Genomic DNA, 20,697 nt, shown 5'->3' with positions numbered 1-20,697 from the left:
ATGCGCCATAAAACACACTTGCAAATTTTAATTCCATGCATATTCTATTTCAAGTTTGTTCCCAGTCTTTGCCCTTAATTCTTTTATTCTATTCCCAAGCTCCATGGTAATTGTCAACATCTTTGGACTCTCATAAAGCCTAGCCTCCATTCGAACTCCTTGGCTCAAGTCAACATGTTTGGGATTAACTTATCCTAATTTGTTAAAACCACTTTTGTTGGGGTGGAAATATTCCATAAAGCCATACAAAAATGTTCCATCATTTTGTTCTTCTCCATGGCCTCTTCTCTTAATTATATTTGGCCTCTCTGTATTTGCTTAAAAGAGAAATTCAGAGGGAGGGAGAGGAGTAGTGCAGTAGCCCAGCTAGGCCGGCCTGTTCCTCTCAGCCCACCAAGGCACGTCTGCCCTCTCTCTAAAACTTAACGAGGATTCTGCCTCCCTCTCCTCGATCCCCATCTCCCTCGTGCCACCACCCACAGGAACCGCACACGCCCGTGCCCGATCCCCTCATGACTCACGCCTCTGTGTTGCCCCATGCGCAAAGGAGTGGCGCCCCGCGCATGGCTTCTTCGATCCCTCCGCTGGCAACGACCAAGCCTCCTCCCGTAACTCCCCATTCTCCTCCTACGCCATCGGCTGGCCACCAAGGAGGCTCCGTCTTCGCGTCGTCCGACCATCTTCTGCCGTTGCTCTGCCTCCTGCTTGAGCTGTGACGCCCGCCGTCCTCCTTTCCCGCGCCCGAGATTCTCTCTGTCGTCAGCCACCTCGCGCTCGCCTCCTTCTCTTCTTCGCGCGCCCGCGACCATGGCCGCCTCGTCAACAAGCCTGCCTCTTGCCTGGACCCGTCAAGCCGTGCCGCCGACCAAGTTCCTCAACCCACCGACGGAGCCTCCTCCTTGTTGTCCCCGTCACCAGCACCGCTGCCCTACCGCGCCCGAGTCTCCTCGTGCGTCTTCCAGGTTCGCCCGGCCGCCGTGCCGCCATGCTCCAACTCATCATCCTCGACTTCCGTGCCTTCCCGGAGTCCCTCGCCCACTGCTACATGGTCCAGTTGCTTCTTCTCCCGGCTGCGCCTGTATGTCGAAGCTAAGTTCCGTTGCCTACTCGCCGCCATCGCCCTAGCAGGAGCTCCGTCTCCCCTGCTTCATGCCAAGGCCAACGCCGACCACTTCTTCTAGCTGCTGCTCAGCCGTGTCCCGACAACCAGCAGCTCGAGCTACCTCCACACACCTCCGGTGACCTCCCAAGGCAGGGCCTTTGCAAGTCCCTCGATGCCCCTTCAGTTCATCAAGACCGGCAAGTTTGACTACAACACCGAAATGTCAAGTACACAACGAACCTCGATGCTTTTGGACGCGCTAAGTTCCTCTTCAAATATGTACAACTACATCCGATGTGGATTACGCCAAGTACCATGGAGACCACGTTGACGACAAGTACCTCTATTGCCGTTTCCGGAATCATCAAAACTAGCTTCGATTTCGCCGAGTGCCACTACACCCGAAGGGACTCGGATTCACCAAGTACCCGACAACATGTGTACTGCTACTGTCGACCTTGGATTCGTCAAGTTCCTCTTCGAAATGTGAACCTACTTCCACTACCATCATCGTGTACGACTACTTCCCATGAAGACCCGTGAACAACTACATCCCATCGAACCCGAACCATCCCAAATAAACTCTTCGAAGGTATAACCCCAAGACGATGCCAGTGAATGAATGCATGTGTGTTGTATGAGATTCTCGTGTGTGCACCTTGTCCAAGTTGTCATTGCACGTTCCTCCTCGTTTGACATGCCGTCGACCTGTGGGAACCCGGTAACCAGGACCACCCCACCATATTTTGCATGTTCCGTACATCCACACTTTCTTTTGCACCGACATCTCGATGAGTTGTCGGATCATCGAAATGTTGATGTGGCACCCCTTTCGTTCTGCCATGGTGACTAAATGCTTCATAACATGCTCATGTCAACATTTTCTTAAAATTGCATAAAACTTGTATATGTCATCCACATCATGCACTACAAAAAAAGACACATCCATGACATTTTGGGGCCGAACGAAAAATTTTCTGTCATACTTATGACACTTCTATGACGATAATTGTGTCAAAACCCGGTATCATCATAGATGTGGTGGGGTCCTACTTCTATGACAAAAAATCATGACAAAAAATGGGCTTTTCGTCCTGGGCGGGCCGAAGACGCAGCTGCATGACATTCTTTGGGCCGTCCATGACGGAAAAAACCATGGTAGAAGCGAGGGCGAGGAAAATATCGGGGTGTTCCCGGTTACGGTGGGTGGTCGGGGCCGAGCGACGCGTGTTTCTCTCGTACACGCACGCGCGTGGGTGTGAGGCATTGGGCTCTAACTGAACCCGAGCGATTGCACTGCATGCTACGCGTTAATGAACCCGAGCGATCGATCGATGGCTGTTAACTGAACCCGATCGAGCAATTCCTTCGCTACTGCTCCTAACTGAAGCCGATCAATGCTGCCTCTAGATGAACAGTGAGCGTTGCTGGGGGGGGGGGGGTTGGATGAACTTTTCCCGGTGGGGGTGGATGAACAGGACCCCGTGGTGTTGCCTCTGGATGAACATGACCCCGATCGATTGAGCCGGTTAGGGCTGGATGAACATGACCCCATAGAGGGCAGGATGAACAGGACCACCCCGTGGAGGGCTGGATAAACAGTAGATGGTGGAGGGCTGGATGAACAGTAGCCCGTGGAGAGGGCTGGTTGAACAGTAGCCGGTGGAGTAGTGCGCGGTGGAGGCTGGATGAACAGGAGCCCGTGGATGAACAGTCGCAGGTGGAGGCTGGAGGAGGTGGACAGTGGATGAACAGTAGCCCGTGGAGGCTGGAGGGGGTCGACGGTGGAGATGAACAATATCCCGTGGAGTCCCGTTTTACGGTACGCCACACCCCTCCTGATGAACAGGACCCCCGTTTCGACTGTAGCGCTCCAACACAAGTCCATTTCCTCCATTTTGTGGTACGCCACACCCCTCCCGATCAACAGGACCCCCGTTTCGACTGTAGGAGGTCCGTTTCCTTCGTTTTGCGGTACGCCAGACCCCTCCCGATGAACAGGATCCCATTTCAACCATGGTCGGTCGTACACAAGGCCGTTTCCTCCGTTCTGCGGTACGCCAGGCCTTGTTTCCATCGGCTGTTTCGTCCAAGCCCTCCTGATGAACATGATGACGCATTCCGTTCCAACCCAGCCAGTTGGCTCCCCATGAACACGACAATGATGCAGTTTCTCCATTCCGACCCAGCCATGTACACGAACCCTGGCCGTATGCATGCGCGAGTAGGCGTTCGAGACCCTGCCCTTATGTACGTACGTGGCCGTATTTTCTTTCTTGCACACTGGCCGTTGTACGTACGTGTACGTGCTACGTGCACGCCTCTACATCGACCAGTATGTACGTACACGTTCACGACCAGAATGACAACGCTATGTACGCTTCGACGAGGTGGGTCCCGACTATCAGGCACTTCCTTGTGTGCGAAGATGTAGCTGGTGGGTCCCGGCAGTCAGGGGGGCGAATCGTTTTTTTTGCCCGGACGCACTTCCTTGCGTGCGAAGATGTAACTGGTAGGTCCCAGCAGTCAGGGGAAACGTTTTTTTCGCGAAATATAGTTGCCCGTCCGGTGGGTCCCTGTTGTCAGGTGGAGGAATAATTATTTTGCGCGTAATAAGGAGGCACTTCCTTGCGGCCACCGTGGACCCAGCTGTCAGCCTCTCCACGTACAGTACTCTTCTGATGGAAGTCGTTCCTTGACCATGTTGACCACGCCGCGCTGAGAGCACCAGGGCGGTGGACGATGGCGAGGCCTAGTAAGGGGACGACGCGGAGCCGGGGAAGACGCGGCAATGGAAGCCCACGCGGAGAGGAGTATGAGGGTTCACTGATTCGGCTGTAGTGTGAGGCTGCCGTCGTCGCAGGGCCTGGCCAGCGGTGGGAATAGTAGGGGCGGTGAGGCCTCTGCGACAGCACAGCCGGCCACGGGAGGTAGGAGCATGCGGCACAATCGGCGCTGCTTTGGGCGGCTTGAGCAAGAAGACTAGAGGTTGAAGAAGCACTACGACCGTTGGATGGACATTGTACGGTCACTGGAGGTAGAATCATTCATATTGACTAAGTTGACAAAGCACTCCGTCCCCGTCAACTTAGTGGGCCCACAAGTCAGCCTCCCACCAAGGTGGGCCCCAACTAGCAGGGGGAATATTCATTGTTTTGTGCGTACTAAGGAGGCACCTCCGGTGGGTTCGAGCTGACAGCGGGGGGATGTTTTTTTGCGAAAAACGTTGGCCATCCCGTGGTTCCTAGCAGTCAAGGGGGAAACGTTTTTTTGCCAAATACGGTGGCCCGTCCAGTGGGTCCCTGCTGTCAGGTGGAGGAATAATTATTTTCTGCGTAATAAGGAGGCACTTCCTTGCGGCTGCCGTGGACCCAGCTGTCAGCCTCTCCATGTACAGTACTCTTCCGATGGAAGTCGTTCCTTGACCAGGTTGACCACGCTGCACCGAGAGCACCAGGGCGGTGGACTACAGCGAGGCCTAGGAAGGGGACAACACGGAGCTAGGGAAGACGCGACAGTGGATGCCCACGCGGAGAGGAGTACGAGGGTTCACTGGTTCGGCTATGGTGTGAGGCTGCCGTCGCCGCAGAATAACAGGGGGTGTGGGTGAGTGGAGGGATGCCCTAGCCAGCGGTGGGAGTAGTAGGGGGCGGTGAGGCCTGCGTGGCAGCACAACCAGCCACGGGAGGCAGGAGCAGGCGGCACGACCGACGCTGCTTTGGGCGGCTGGAGCAAGGAGACCAGAGGTTGAAGAAGCACGACGGTCGTTGGATGGACATCGTACGGTCACTGCAACTAGAATCGTTTATATTGCCTAAGTTGACAAAGCCCTTGGTACGCATCAACTTAGTAGGCCCAGAGGTCTGCTTCCGAAATGGTGCGCCCCAGATGTCAGGGGAAGGAATCATTTTTCGGGCGGGTGAAGCCAGAATATCCGAGATTGAAGAGGAAGCACGGCATCCATTGGATGGACATCCAATGGCCACTGTTGCTAGAACCGTGTGTTGACTATAAGTTTGACAAAGCCTTGCATACGCGTCAACTCTATTTTTTTAGGGGACGCATCAACTTAGTAAGGCCACAAGTGTGTGGCAGAGAACTTATGGCCCATTTGAGATTTGTAAGAATGTGCACCAATTTCTGAATTCTAATGGAATTTACTATAGCCCATTTCAACCAACCGTTCAAAACATAATTCAATAAAATTTCCTACATTTTGATGGGATCCAAAATATTTTTATCCCGAAATTTCTAGTCAGATTAAATATAATTTCAATATAAATTTATATTACGTAAAAATCCAATGAAACATTGCGCTCGCAAGAATTAATGAAATTAAAATTTTCAATATCCAAAAATAAAATTTTATAAAGTAAATACGTGTTTGGTGCATTTTTTATAGTTATTGCCCAGTTTTTATAATTACATCCCATTTATTATTTCTTAAAGCTCATTATCTTGTTAAGCCTAATGCATCCCTCCTAGGAAAGATTTGTAGCCCAGCGGGGCGGAGAATAACAACTTGACCTTTCCTGGGTATTCCTAAAAAAAGTATAGCTGGGCTAGCCATTTTCAGCTTGAAAAAAATTAAGATCTGGGCTAGATATCTGGCCTGGGCTAGATGGGACCGTGATGTCAGGAAATCAGGAGGAAGCAAAAAAAATTATAGTTTTATATACTAATAAGGAGGCACTTGCGTACGTGCGGCTATGGCCCTGGTGGGTCCCCACTGTCATCCTCTCCAAGTAAAGTCATCTCCTCATCCTCATGTCTGTTGACCTTGTTGACAACATGAGATGGCAGCGCCACGGCGAGCGCAACAACTTGAAGGATGACGAAGAGGGCCTCGCGGGCCCTACGGATGGTCTGATACAACGCCCGCTGCTCATTCAGCAAGCCAGGACCATAGGGCCACATGTCCGTGATGGCATTGTCGTTCGCTTGTTCACCGGTGCTAGTTAAGGAGACGGAGGTTGCAGCACAGGTCCTCCTGTGCTGGCAGCTCTTCCGCCATTAGGGCGTCCAAGTGCGGCCGCACCTGCTCTATGGTGAACACGGCATGAACCGGCTTGGACAGTGGCGCCGGCTCCTGGTCGAGAGCAACGTCCATCGTCTGGTTGTCGTTGCTCAGCTCGGCGAGGTAGCTGGCGAGCCAACATGTCCGGCTACTGGACCGACCCGCTACCAAGCACGAGTCTGACTGCCCTGGCCCACCCAGACCGCCTCCCTCGCCCACGCACGCTTTCTGCCCGAAACAGTCAGCACTGCCCGCCTCGCTTCCCGGTGCATGCGATTGCTCCGCCTTCAAACAACACAAGTTTCGTCCGTCCGTCCTTCTGCCACCCACATTGTTGATACGCGGTTGCCGAGGCAGCTACTCCGGCGCCACACGTCCGTCCCTCCGCCGCCCACTATTGCTATATAAACTGCTGCACCGGCCATAGCCGCAGTCATCTGCATCCGTTCCTATTCTCCCGTCCACACCACTACTGCCCACCATGGCTTCCTCACGCTCCAGCGCTCTTCGAGACGGGCGGACGACGGACCATAAGGAGATGGCAGCCATTGCTGCCGACTGGCTGGCTGGCAGGCAGCCGGAGGACGACGACGTCCCAATGGAGAACATGGTAGTCGATGATCCGGCGCAAACCCGCTCCTCCGCGCCATCCTCGCCGGTGCATTGCACCATGACCATCGGTGAGGACCGTGCCCAATATATGGACACGGTGAGGCAGAAGCGTGAGGAGCAGTTCCGGGAGGCGCAGGCCGAGGCCGCCTACAACCACCATCTCCTCTAGGACCACATGCAGGCGGAGGAGCAGACCGCCGCGGAGTGGGCTGAGCAGGAGGCACTGCTCGACTTGTACCGCTTTGCCCGCGAGGGTCGCCACGAGCGCTGGCGGTACCGCATGCGGGTGGTGGAGGCTACGACCGCCTACAAAGAGGGCGTTGAAGCGGGCGAGGCGCTGTTTGGCGAGACCGAGGACGAGGCATAGGACAATGCCGACGCCGACGAGTCCCCGCTCCGCTGACATCGACGAGGCCCTGCTCCACCGAGCCCCGCAGCGCCAATAACAAGGTAGAGGACACCGCCGGCTCCGCCGAGGCCCCACCCTGCCAGCAACGAGGGGGAGGATTTCCCCCGCTCTGCCGAGGCGCCGCCCGCTGGCAACGAAACAGAGGACATCGCCGGCTCCGCCGAGGCCCCACCCCGCTGCCAACGAGGTTGCGCCACACAGAAAACGAGGAGGAGTAGAACATGGTAGGTCGCCGCCGCTTGGGTCCAAGTAAGGCCATCGCTGCTACCTTCTGGTTGCTGGCACTGAGCTATACATCATGGAGCAATTCTATGATTACAGGATGATTGAAGAGCGCTCTGTGGTTGAGCAAGCTCATGAGATATAGTCATTTGCTAGAGAACTTGAGCACTTCAGTTGTATGCTACCAGACAAGTTTGTTGCCGGAGGTATCATCACTAAGCTTCCTCCTTCATGGATCTCATTGGCACTCTTGATGTGGAAGAAAAGGAGAGAGCAAATGACACACGTGCTCGAGGAATTGAGGGAGGATCTAGTGCCAATCTGGTACAGAAGAAGAACTTCCAGCCCCACCAGTTCAAGAACAAGGGCATGTTTGATGGTAAAGCAATGTTTGATGGGAAGAACAAGGTTGTGCAAGACACGAACTTCAAGAAGAAGAATGACAAGAAGAAAGGTGTTTGTCATCTGGGGATCCTGATCATTGGGCTCCTAGTTTCCCTAATCTCTATGACAAGCTAGGCGGGTTGACCACTGACAGCCAATTAGCTTCTTGACGGCGATGTGGAGTCGGAGAGCTATGTTGGAGAAGGACGCTGCTTCTACTTAACTGCTGTTGCAGTTAGCTGACTGACACGTGGGCCCAACAGGCATCCGGGCCACATGTCAGTTACGCAACTGCAACTGTAGTTAAGTCACTGAAGCTTCTGTTTGGCTCAGCCGGACACAGGTGGGTAGCTTCAGTTAATTAATTATACCCCCAGCGCAATCCTTTTTAGTTGAAGAATGTATAAAATGTAATGAAATTCAACATGTTTATATGAAATCCGACCGTGTATGAATGAATTTATTTCGATTAGTTCGAATTCTTGTATCACTGGCATTGGATGAACATGCAAAACAATACGTACTAGCATTATTCCCAGGGTGATCACCTCGTTTGCAGCAGTTTCACATGTACTCCCTCCGGTCCTTTCTAGTCTACATACAAGTTTTGTGTGCAGTCAAAGTATCTCTACTTTGACCAATCTTATAGAAAAAAGTATGCACTTTCACAATGTGCGAAGTAAAAAGGAACAGAAGGAGTACAAAGAGTTTGAGTAGCTTTTTAGCGTTCCTGTACATTGCAATTAAACACATAGGCCTGGAAATTCATAGAGAACATTCAAAACAATCGATGATTATGCATCTCAGCGATTCACATGTCAGAGCCAATATTTACTTCACAACTAAAGAATAAAGAAAAAATGGATCGACGCTGCTGACAGCAAAGGGCGCCCCATTCGAAAATATCAAACGCATGTCTTCATGCTAAAATCAATGAGCACAATTTGACAAGGTTTTCCCATTCCAAAATATCAAATGCGTACGATTGTGGAATGGGCAGGGTTTGCCATCAGTTTGGACATTGACATGGCACCTCGTGCTAAATAAACTAGCTGTTCTTTTTGTGCAGTTCCACCAAAATCAACCAAATTCACGCATAGCTTGTATGATTTCGCCCTTATATGTTGTAGCGCCTTGAACTTATCGGCACCTCCTTTCTTGTGGTAGAAATGAATGATTCGATGTATTCATGAACATTTTGTGCAGTTCCCATTGAAATCAAGCTAAGCACCCCTGTTTGCACAAATACAAAAAAGTGATTAGTATAAAGCAAACTGTACTATGAATTGACAGTTTAAACAGGCACCTACATGGTCCATGTAGAGCACACTTTTAGAAAAATGGAACTCACCAGAAAGAATCCTAGAACAACATTGTACTCGCGCATCAGAGCAAGAAAATGGAGATTTTTCAGTTCTTCTGAGTTGAAGTTAATTTGGTCTTGTGGGGGTAATGTAACCATCCTTCAACTACTCCTTCTGATGAGAAGATAGATAGGGCTTCTTCATCCTGGCATAATCGGAACTAATCACTTCATGTACTCCATATTCTTCTTTAGAGGAGGATGATCCTATTGTGCAAAGACAAGAGGATAACTAAATGCTAGCATCCCTGTTTGCTAGAAAAAAGGAAAGGAAATATTTAAAACAGCATAGATGAAGCACTTCTCAAGGACAATACCACGTTTTGATGACGGTATCTAAATAGTAGCACAACACCAATAGAGATGACAAAGCTCAATCATATGGATGAAATCAGTGGGTGAGTACCAACTTTTTCCATGAGGCTTATTGTGTAGAGCATATAGATGAAGCACTTCTCCAGAACCATATGTTGCTATCTACTATGGTGGCCATGCTTACTATATACTCCTCGATTAGATTAATGTTTCCAACATCTTCTTGTGCAGTTCCACTAAAATATATGGTATGTTCAAAGAAGATCCCTCTTTGCACAAGTAGAGATAATTATGTATTACATTAAGAGTGGCATCAAATCAGTGGCAAAACAATTGCTCGTTCCATCCATAGCAATAAACTAATATGCAAAACTATATCATTACATGTGTCATCACAGTTCCAGTGCTTCATTACAGCAACAAGAGTTGATTTTTGTTTTTCTTCCGCTTGTTCTTCCCCTTCATCACTTGGTTCAATAACAGTCAAGCTTCGCCTTCAATGTAAGATTTGGCATGTCAATTAGGTTGCACAAGTATAGCACTAAACAATGACATTAATTTTCTAATGAAAGTGGAAAAATACAGGCCAACAGTTGTGAAATATCCTTATCTTACCTCAATGGGATATTGCAATGCACATACAGATTGGAAGTCTTGTCTCCATTTGTGCAGTTCAATAAAATCAAGCAACATTACCGTACAAGTAGCACAACATATGAAAGCACACTACAGAATCATGTGAAAGAAGGTTAGTACTGACCTCTCATGACGCGGAATTCAAACAACTCACAAGAAGAAGATCTGAACCAAATTTGCCAACACGGATAGGAAGTAAGATCTCCTCTTATGCAGTTCCACTAAGATCAAGCAATCAAGCAACGTTGTCGGTGTGACACTTTAGTTGAACTGCACAAAACACTCTTAAAACAAAAGTGTTTTGTGCAGTGCGACAAAAGGTCACAATGGCAACAAGGTGAAGTAGATAACCCTGTTTACATAGAGGTGCAAAGGAAACAACTAGTGGTCAATAACGGTGGATGACACAGAGGCTAATAAAAAGAAGCATCTTGTAACGCCCCGGATGTAACTTGCCATATTTTTACTCCGACTCTTGCCATTTTCGGCGTTAAGTTATGAGATTCCCTCATGGTTGGGTTTTGTCTTTGTTTTGCATTTTGTCCATGTCATGCTTTTCATATCATGTCATCATGTGCATCGCATTTGCATACGTGTTTGTCTCATTCATCCGAGCTTTTTCCCCGTTGTCCGTTTTGCAATCCGACACTCCTATGTCCTCCGGTGCCCCCTTGTGTCTTTTTTCATGAGCAGGTGTTAAACTTTCTTGGAATGGACCGAGATTTGTCAAGTGGCCTTGGTACACCACTGGTAGACCACCTGTCAAGTTTCGTGCCATTGGAGTTCGTTTGATACTCCAACGGTTAACCGGGGAACCGTAAAGGCCTCGTGTGTGTTGCATCCCAACACCCCTCCAAAACTGCACATTAACCCATCCAAACCACTCCCATGTCCTCCGCCGTCGGATCACGATCGCGTGGTCGAAAACTACACCTCATTTGGACACTCCCACCTCCTTCTAGGTATAAATATGTGTAACCCTCTCCAAATTCTGGATCCAACCCTAGCTATCTCCTCCCCGCGCCACCGGACGCGTCCATCCGCGCCGGACACGTCCGCCGGCCATGCCACTGCGACCAATCACGCGGTGCCACGTCAGCGCATGGCCGCCTGGAGCCAACCGCATGCCCATGCGTGGCCAGCCGGCTCCTCCCTCCACCGCGGCCCGTGGGGCCCGAAGCGGGCCAGCCGAGCCCATCGGCCGCCGCCCCGCGCCCGCGCATCTGCGCCACCGCTGTCCACCCGTTCGCCGCCCCGCCGTCCCGCAGCGCCTCTGCCGGCGCCGCCGAGCGCCGGCGCCACCACCGCCTTCACCCAGCGTCGCGGCCAACAACTCCGGCGTCCCGCGCCGCCGTGCCCGGTCGTCCCCGCCGCCCTCGTCTTCGTCTCCAGCCGGATCGGGCTTCTCCACAGCTCCGGTGACCTCTCCACCCAACTCCGGCCACCGCAGCGTTCTCCGGCGAGCTCTCCGACGAGATCCGCCCCCGCCTCGTTTCCCGTGCCACGAACCCTAGATCTGAGGTTGACCCTGTGATATCTCTAAGTCTTTTTCTGTGATAATTTATACCTCTGTTCATCCTGCCATAACTTCTCATCTGTAGATCCGTTTGTTGCATGCAATATATCAAATGTTCATCATGATGTGCTCTTCATTTTGTTCGATTGTGGCATGCTAGTTTGAGTCCATCTTGATACCCAAATCACTGATGCAGGAGTGCTATAAATTGTTAGGTGTTGATTCTTATCAGACTATGAGGATTTGTCATTTTTGTTACATTTGTTGTGTGCTGCATATGGGCATGAGCTCTACATGTATTTTGATATATGCCATGCCATCTTTACAGGGGTGTTTGCCATGTATTTTTGTGATCAATGTGGTGACTAGCACAAGCATGCAAAGTAGCCTTCGTGTTATTGCTGATTTCAGTATCTCAGGATTTGGCTAAGTCTTTTATTTGCTATCATTTTGATGCCATGTAAACATGTTGCTACAGAGTGATCCATGCTTCTTTTGAGTTGCTTCAGTAAGGATGATTTGGACATATGGTTGTGCTATATCCATCCATGCCCCTGTTTGCAATTATGGAGTGCCCTAGCATGTCTTAATATTGCTCTACTTTTGCTATAAAATGTTCCTGGCAGATTGTTTGCATGTTAATCAATTTTTCCATGGTTGTTGTAGTTGATCCAAGCATGCTATGAACTTGCTCTTGCCATGGTTAGCTTCTTGAACATGTCTTCTTGCTGATGCTATGATTGATTTGTCATGCAATGCCTTATGGTGAGTGAATCGAGCTTCCAAAGATGCCTTCATTACTCTGTTTTGCCATGCCCAGTTTTCTGCTAAGTCTAAATCTGTTTATAAAACTTGCTATGTTTACATGGGTGCCATCATATCTTCTGTGCCTTTTTGGCTCATGGTCAGTAAGAGACTTTTGTTCTATGCTTTGAGTTGATTCATGCCATGCCTTGTTTTGCTATGACATGTTCCTATAGAATGTTGTTTGCTTGCTCTAAACATTGCTTCCTGATGTTAATTCCTGACATGTTAATATTTTCACTAAGTTTGTGATGCTCATATCTTTTGCACTTTTGCCATGCTTGTTTGAACCTGTTCTAGTGTGTTTTAGTCATAGCTCACTGTTCATCTTTTGTCAAGCATATTGAGTAGATCACTACCAAGTGCTTTGTTGTTATGTTGGAGTGCAGTAGCTTAGCTTCTTGTTGCATCCTAGATGGCATCGTGTTGTTAATCGCAGAATTGTGCCATTCTTGTTTTGCTTGCCATTTGCAAACCATGCATCCATTTCTGGGGATCTTTATATCGATTTCGACCAAAATCAACTCATCTTTCCAGCGGCGCGCTTGGTTCACCAAGTTGATGCCTTAATCAATCTTTCCCTTCCGGAGCACACATATGCATTGCATATCACATCTCGCATATCATGCCATATTTTGCATCATGTTGCTTGCGCATTGCACCGTGATTGATTTGTTGCTCCTTTGCTCGTGTTCTTTCTTTGGGTAGATCCAGGAGACGAGTACGTGATCGAGGAACCTCTTGTGTATGCTTACGAGATCAAGCTTTCGTCAACTCAGAGAACTTTATAGGCAATATGACCATACCCTCGAAATCACTTCTATCTTTGCTTGCTAGTTGTTCGCTCTATTGCTATGTCGCAATACCTACCACTTGCTTTATCATGCCTCCCATATTTCCATGTCAAGCCTCTAACCCACCTTTCCTAACAAACCATTGTTTGGCTATGTTACCGCTTGCTCAGCCCCTCTTATAGTGTTGCTAGTTGCAGGTGGAGATGAAGTTTGTTCCATGTTGGAACATGGATATTGTTGGGATATCATTATTATCTCTTATTTACTTTAATGCATCTATTTACTTGGTAAAGGGTGGAAGGCTCGGCCTTATGCCTGGTTTTTTGTTCCACTCTTGTCACCCTAGTTTCCGTCATACCGGTGTTATGTTCCTTGATTTTGTGTTCCTTACGCGGTTGGGTGTTATGGGAACCCCTTGACAGTTTGCTTTGAATAAAATTCCTCCAGCAAGACCCAACCTTGGATTTACCATTTGCCTACCTACCACCACATACCTTCCCTTGGGTTCTGCAGACTCAACGGTCATCTTTATTTTAAACCCTCCCCCCAGGCCAGTGCTCCTCTGAGTGTTGGTCCGAACCGAGCTGCCTGCGGGGCCACCTCGGGGAAACTTGAGGTTCGGTTTTACTCGTAGCTAGTCTCATCCAGTGTTGCCCTGAGAACGAGATACGTGCGACTCCTATCAGGATTTGTCGGCACATCGGGTGGCTTTGCTGGTCTTGTTTTACCATTGTCGAAATGTCTTGTAACTAGGATTCTGAGGCTGATCGGGTCTTCCCGCTAGAAGGAATATCCTTCGTTGACCGTGAGAGCTTGTGATGGGCTAGGTTGGGACACCCCTGCAGGGTTTTGAACTTTCGAAAGCCGTGCCCACGGTTATGGGCAGATGGGAATTTGTTAATGTCCGGTTGTAGAGAACTTAACACTTAATCTAATTAAAATGAATCAACCGCGTGTGTAGCCGTGATGGTCTCTTTCGGCGAAGTCCGGGAAGAGAACACGGTCTTTTGTTATGCTTGAACGGAAGTAGCTTTAGGATCACTTCTTGATCAGTTTTAACTTCTTGACCGTGCTTTGCTTCTCTTCCCGCTCTCTTTTGCATAAGTAGCCGCCATATATGCTAGTGCTTGTTGCAACTCCACATCACTACCCCTTTCCTACCTTTAAGCTTAAATAGTCTTGATCGCGAGGGTGTGAGATTGCAGAGTCCTCATGACTCACAGATACTTCCAAAACAGATGCAGGTGCCGATGATGCAACTGTAGGGGATGCTACCGAACTCAAGTGGGAGTTCGACGAGGATTCGGGCCACTACTATGTGTCTTTTCCGGATGATCAGTAGAGGAGCCCAGTTGGGGCGATCGGGGATCTAGCATTTGGGGCTGTCTTTATTTATGTTGGTTCCGTAGTCGGACCTTGATTGTATTCTGGATGATGTATGCTATATTTATGTATTGTGTGAATTGGCGATTGTAAGCCAACTCTTTGTCCCTTCCTTATTCAGTACATGGGGTGTGTAAAGATTACCCCTCTTGCGACATGCCTACCATGCGGTTATGCCTCTAAGTAGTGCCCCAACACGTGGGAGATATAGCAGCATCGTGGGTGTTACACATCTGCCTTATCTAAATGGGAAAGAAAGCAAGACAGTAGCATTTCTCAAACGGTGGCATTGATTAATATTAACAGAGAGATTATATTAACAATAAAATTCGTTAAACATGTAATTTGCTTTTAACTGTGGCATTGCATCAATTTTCCAGTGGCATTATTAGAGGGTGCTTGTTTACATGGACATTTTGGTGGAGGGACTAAAAAAACACCGTGTCAGTCCCATCTAAACCAAACAGGATGGACTTTTAGGGACTAAAAGTGGGCATTTGGGACTAAAGAAAGAAGACCCCGAGGGAGAGTCTTTTTCAGACTTTTTCCAACAGTTGCCCCTGCCACGCATCGCACCTTGTCTCTATTAGTTCATTACTTGGGGTAACATGGTCTTTTAGCATGTCATTTAATAAGCTCTAGTCCATGTTTAGTCCCTGGAACCAAGCAGATAGGGACTAGGTAGTTTTTAACCAAACAGGGCCTTAGATTAACAACAGCTAAAGAGTTGCACGGGACAGTGGGCGCACCAACACCATGTGCATCTACCGATGTACTGGGGTGATGCACAGTCTGTTGCAACAAAGAACGAACAACCAAGGAGCATATTTGTGTTGGTCCCAGTTTTGTTATCTTTAGACACCTTTCCCTATGTGAGTGCAGAAAATCTAGTCCTGCTCAAACTCTACAGCCTTGTCCCCCAAAACAAAAGATCAGTTTGTTACAGATATGCGTACTGCGTTTATCATTGTTTTCCCTTTTCGACCAACGTAGGTGCTGGATAGCCAGTCTGTACTAGTACTTTCCCCACGTCCTTTCCTCTGTGAACCACGTCCTAGATTTATGCTATACAACTTTCCCCACTAATTTCTCCCATTCCTGTCCTCTTTGAACCACGTCTTAGATTCATGCGATACAACTTTCCCCACTACTTTCCCCCTTCCTTTCCTTTTTGAACCACGTCCTAGATTCATGCTATACAACTTTTCCCACTACTTTCCCCCATTCCTTTCCTCTTTGAACCATGTCCTAGATTCATGGTATACAACTTTCCCCACTACTTTCCTATTTGATCCAACACCTAGATTCGAGTGCAGAACTGGAAAAATCCCACATGCAGCTAGAGCAATGCATGTGGAATAAGTAAATTATACCTTAAGGTTCTTGGGGTGTGGTTCGGTGGGCGACTGGAGGCTGTTCGACCCACACTATGTACGGCGGCGAAGAAGAAGGGGTCGGAGGCCCTCCCTTCCCTTCCCGGCGGACGGATCCTGCCAGCTCTTTGACCAGCAGTGAGGGGAGAGAGAGCCAAACGAAGTCTTGTTTAGATCTGGAGAGGGTGAGAGAGTGTGAAGAGAGCAACTACAAGCAAACCAGCAGTGAGGGGGGGAGAGAGAGAGGCCAACAAAGTCTTGTTTAGATCTGGAGGAGGGTGAGAGAGTGTGAAGAGAGCAACTACAAGCGCTGAGGCTCCAGCGTGTATATATATATATATATATATATATATATATATATATTGGAGAGAGTGTGAAGAGTGCAAACCCTAGAAAACAAGCGCCGAGGCTGCAACTTATATGTGATGAGGTGATTATACGGTCACTACGAGATCGTATAGCTCCGTATCCATCCATTTTGACCAGTCAAAGAATCCTCCTGGCACGAATTATGCTCAAGTGTAGTTATCGAACCCGAGACCTCAAGTTTGATGAGCGAACAGGCTAAGCAGCTACACAACCCTCCCGTTATGTTCAACGAGAGGAAAATAACCTTTTATACATTCCTGCATTCGTGTGACAAGCATGCCGTGTTTTTATTGTGTGTGTGGGAGTCATTGGGATTTAAATCATAATCGTGTCATGTGGCTTTGGTGGTAAGACTATCCCAAGTGGTGCAGAAATAATGCAGCCTTAGTCACCTTACCTCTCTCCACGTAGTACGTTGGGTCCCGCCAGTCAGAGGGTGAAACAAACAAATTAATAAGAAAAATTAAAAGCGCCAGTGGTGTATCTTACCTCACACATCTTGCTACTTCTCGGGAACACTGTCCAATTGATCCCTCTGTTCTATCACGTACTATTTTAAGTGAATCCTTATTATAACATGCACACAATTTTGGGCACTTGTATTCGACCAAAGACAGTGTGCCACCGTATCTCATACGACTCCCTCCGTCTAGGTGTAATAAGTCACGTTAGAAGGTGCAGCGGGACCAAGGTGCAAGAAGATTGGAGGAGAAGGAGAAACTTGACCGGTCATTCCTCCAATCAAAGCCCTGATTTCTGTCTCTAAACGCAACAATTAATCCAAACAACTAAGAGATGTCGTTTTAGCTACCATGCAGGGCCACATATTAACTCGCATGCAAGCCGACTTTGATTTCTTGACTGATCAACGCATAGTTGCGCTCCATGCATTGGGTTTCTGGGGGAGATAACAAGGCAGAGTAAGGAGCGTTTGGTTACATTGCTTAGGCTGGTCATAGTGGTGAGTAACTTGGACTAGTACAACATGCATATGCTACTAGTCTATGTTACTACTATGCGAAGTTTCCCGTCGGAAGCGAGCCGATCTGGCTCTCCTGAGCTAGCAAGGTTTTTCTAGCCCACCCAAGCTAGTTGGCCCACAAAAGCTAACATATTTTAACAGTTCCAAACGCCTAACCTTTCCCGGCTATGCTATAAGCTATTCTTGCTAAGGATCCAAACGCTCCCTAAGTAACAACGCTCGCTAGCAACGAGGCCAGGAGGGGATTGAGATGCGAAGTTGATGGACGACGCCTAAGCATTTTGGGAATATTTGATTTTTGTAGGATGACTTAACACCTAGATGGAGGGACTACTACTCCTCAGTCCAGGTTTGATGTAATATTCGTGACCTCTTCTCTTCTTGTATGTACTACATTTGTATCTCACTTCCCGTGACTTCGCACTCGCACAATTTTCCTATTCTATGAACCTGTGTGTGCGTGTGCGAGTGTGTGTTTAACAGCATGTGTGTGTTAGAGAGAGCGACAGATCGACCTACTCCCATAGAGAGATGGTGTGTAGTGTATGATTTTAGCCGCGAGAGTCGGTGCATCCTCTCCTTTCTAGGCGTCCGGTAGGGACAGGCGGACAGCTGCCACGCCCGCTCCTGACCAGCCTGGCCCATCGAAAGCCCCTCCATCGCCCGCGCGCGCTTCCCGCCCAAAATGGTCAGCGCCGCTCCAAAGAATCAGTGTCGCATTCATGCCCGGGCAGAGCGGACGCGACCTCTCACTGGCGCCTGCGTTGAAGGGAGAAGCGGATTCAAGAGTGATGGTTGCTTCGACCGTCCAACTTACTGCTGGGTCTATGTGATTTGATGGCTCATTGGTCATTATTACTGAGGTGGTAGGACTGCTGGATGTCCCACGCTTTCGGCGAAAGGAGGTACTACTAGATTACAATTTTCTCCATTCTTGTGGCGGAGGAGTGCAAGAGCAGTGAAAACATGTAGGATCAGTGACTACATGGCCCACCTCACACTACAACTTTATTTTAAATGACGCAGCACCTACTACTCGTTCTCCTATAAACCTTGCGCGTGGCATCTCCAAACTATTAACCTTGCGATTGAATCTTCGCCTCTTCGGGAAGTCGAGCAATAATGGTACTGCAGTATATATCGTTCTGGCTATATGAGACCGGATGAATTGTTGCACGTCCACCACGTGGCGAGGGTCGAGGGGCAAGGGAGAGTGCGTACTATTACGTCCCTTTCAATATGGATTACATACGGAGCAAAATGAGTGAATCTACACTCTAAAATACGTCTATATACATCAGTGTTTGAAGTATGTACTAGTAGTTCATATTGAAATCTACTAAAGGACATATATTCCAAACAATATGATAATCTCTCTAACCAAGGTAGGGACGAGGAGTAAACAGAGGGAGTACTATTAAAATTTTCTCCTCGTCCTGCGAGCCACCACGCGTGTGGGCGAGGGAGCGGGCGTAAGGCACAGTTATCAAGCTTCACCTCATCCTGCTAGCCACCGTGCCCATGGGCGGGGGAGACGGTGTACAAGCAAGGTTCTCCTTGTTCTGCGAGTTGATGGGACACATCAAAAGTACTCCAGTGTATAGAGCCTTGCCTCTAAGATAGGCCCCACATGGTTTGCCTCTTTTTTAACATAACGCGTCAAGTCACAATTTTTTTGTTCACCCGTGGTAGACGATCCTCCCTCCATATAGTGGACAACCAGTACACGTGTCAAATTATCATGTGGGCTGCCTTTTCGTATAGAAATGAGCTCCACCGTGTACCCGCGCGGGTGTGGTTGGGAAAGATACGGGAGTACGTGCGCCGTGCGTGCACCTCTTTTCTTCGTGCATGTCCCCCACCTACGTGGGTGGGTGTGAGAGATACAAACCTAGACAAATGGCTTGTGCATTCGTGAGTGTTTTTTGTTTTTTTGGGGGGAGGTTGATTTCGTGAATGTATTTGTGGGAATATGTGTCGATGACATCTCAAACAAAATTTTGCATGCAATGTGTGTGAAATGGAGGCCTATCCATATCATATATGGAGGGTCGGGCGATCCACGAGAAGAGAGGGAGGGGTCATAGATATCGATAGAGTTGAAGAGAGGATCAAGTTGGTGGGTGCGAGATTGATGAAGAGAGCCATCGAAATTGTGTGTGTGTGCAAGTCAAAGATATAGGGTGACTGACCTAGTTACCGGAACGTCAGAAGGCACAGGTCAAGTTTGTGTGTGGCAGGGAGACATGACTAGAGCGCTCGATGTATCGGTGTGTGTGTGGGAGGGGGTGGGGGGAGGGGTAGGCAGATGCCTAACTATAGAGGTAGAACGACTCGTATATGTGTTGAGAACGAGAGACCCAGCTATGTCTTGAGGGAGATCGGTCGACACCCATACATAACTAAAGGACGGGAAATAGGATGGGACAGAGAGAGTGAGGAGAGAGAGGGAGGGAGAGGGGTAGAGTGCTGGATGGGTGATGGAGTTGCTTCTCGAAGATGGTGGGAGAGGCCTACTAGACAAACAAAGGGCGGAACTGCAATATTATCAATAAGAGTGGGGATGTGTTTCTGTGTGTGCCTGTGCGTGATAGATCTGTCGGGACACATCCATGGATGATGAAGGGGAACCATGTGTTTGGTAAGCAAACCTAACTAGATCGGTGGATCAATTGTTGTTTGTCAGAGGAAGGAAAAGACATAACTAATGAGGTAGATCGATCGACGCGTGGGAAAAACGAGTTATAAGGACCTAGCTAGCTATATGTATAGCGGGAGATCAGTCGGTGTACGTCCATTTGTTAGAGGCAAATAAGGCCCAGCGAGACGGATAGATAGAGAGAATGGAGCTAGGAGTTGGTGCGAGAGGCCCAACTACTAGCTAGATAAGGGGAGGAGTGTGCGGTTGTGAGATCGATGAAAAGAGGGGCGAGAGTTTACACGTTTGTGGGACCGTATGAGAGACACGAGGCAAGGACACATAAAGAGGAGATTGAAGGTGCGTGTGGATGTTGTAGGCAGATATCGCTGGAGAGGTTTATCGATCGGTGTGTGTCGAAAAGGAGTTGTGGAGACTGTGGGAGAACGACCTAAAGAAAAAAATTGAATGTGCGCGATGGATAGAATGCTGAGGGAGGGGGAGGGCGAGGAGGGTGTGTGCATGCACGAGAGGAAGTTAGTGGTAGCTACAAAGGTTAGAGGATTGTGTGGGTGTAAGAGACTAACAAAGATCATAATTTGATATGAAAGTGGATTCATATATTTGAATAGGAGATCATAGTGTTTTAAACATATGCATGCATGAATATAGCGGTGATACGCGTGTTGTGGTTTTGCACATGTTATACCATAATGTGATGATGCATGGTGTTTGCAACTCATAGCTAAATGTTGAACAATCTAAACCATACTATACA

This window comes from Triticum aestivum, chromosome 2A, assembly GCF_018294505.1.
Source record: "Triticum aestivum cultivar Chinese Spring chromosome 2A, IWGSC CS RefSeq v2.1, whole genome shotgun sequence".
NCBI lineage: Eukaryota > Viridiplantae > Streptophyta > Magnoliopsida > Poales > Poaceae > Triticum > Triticum aestivum.
This window is presented reverse-complemented; position numbering follows the sequence as displayed.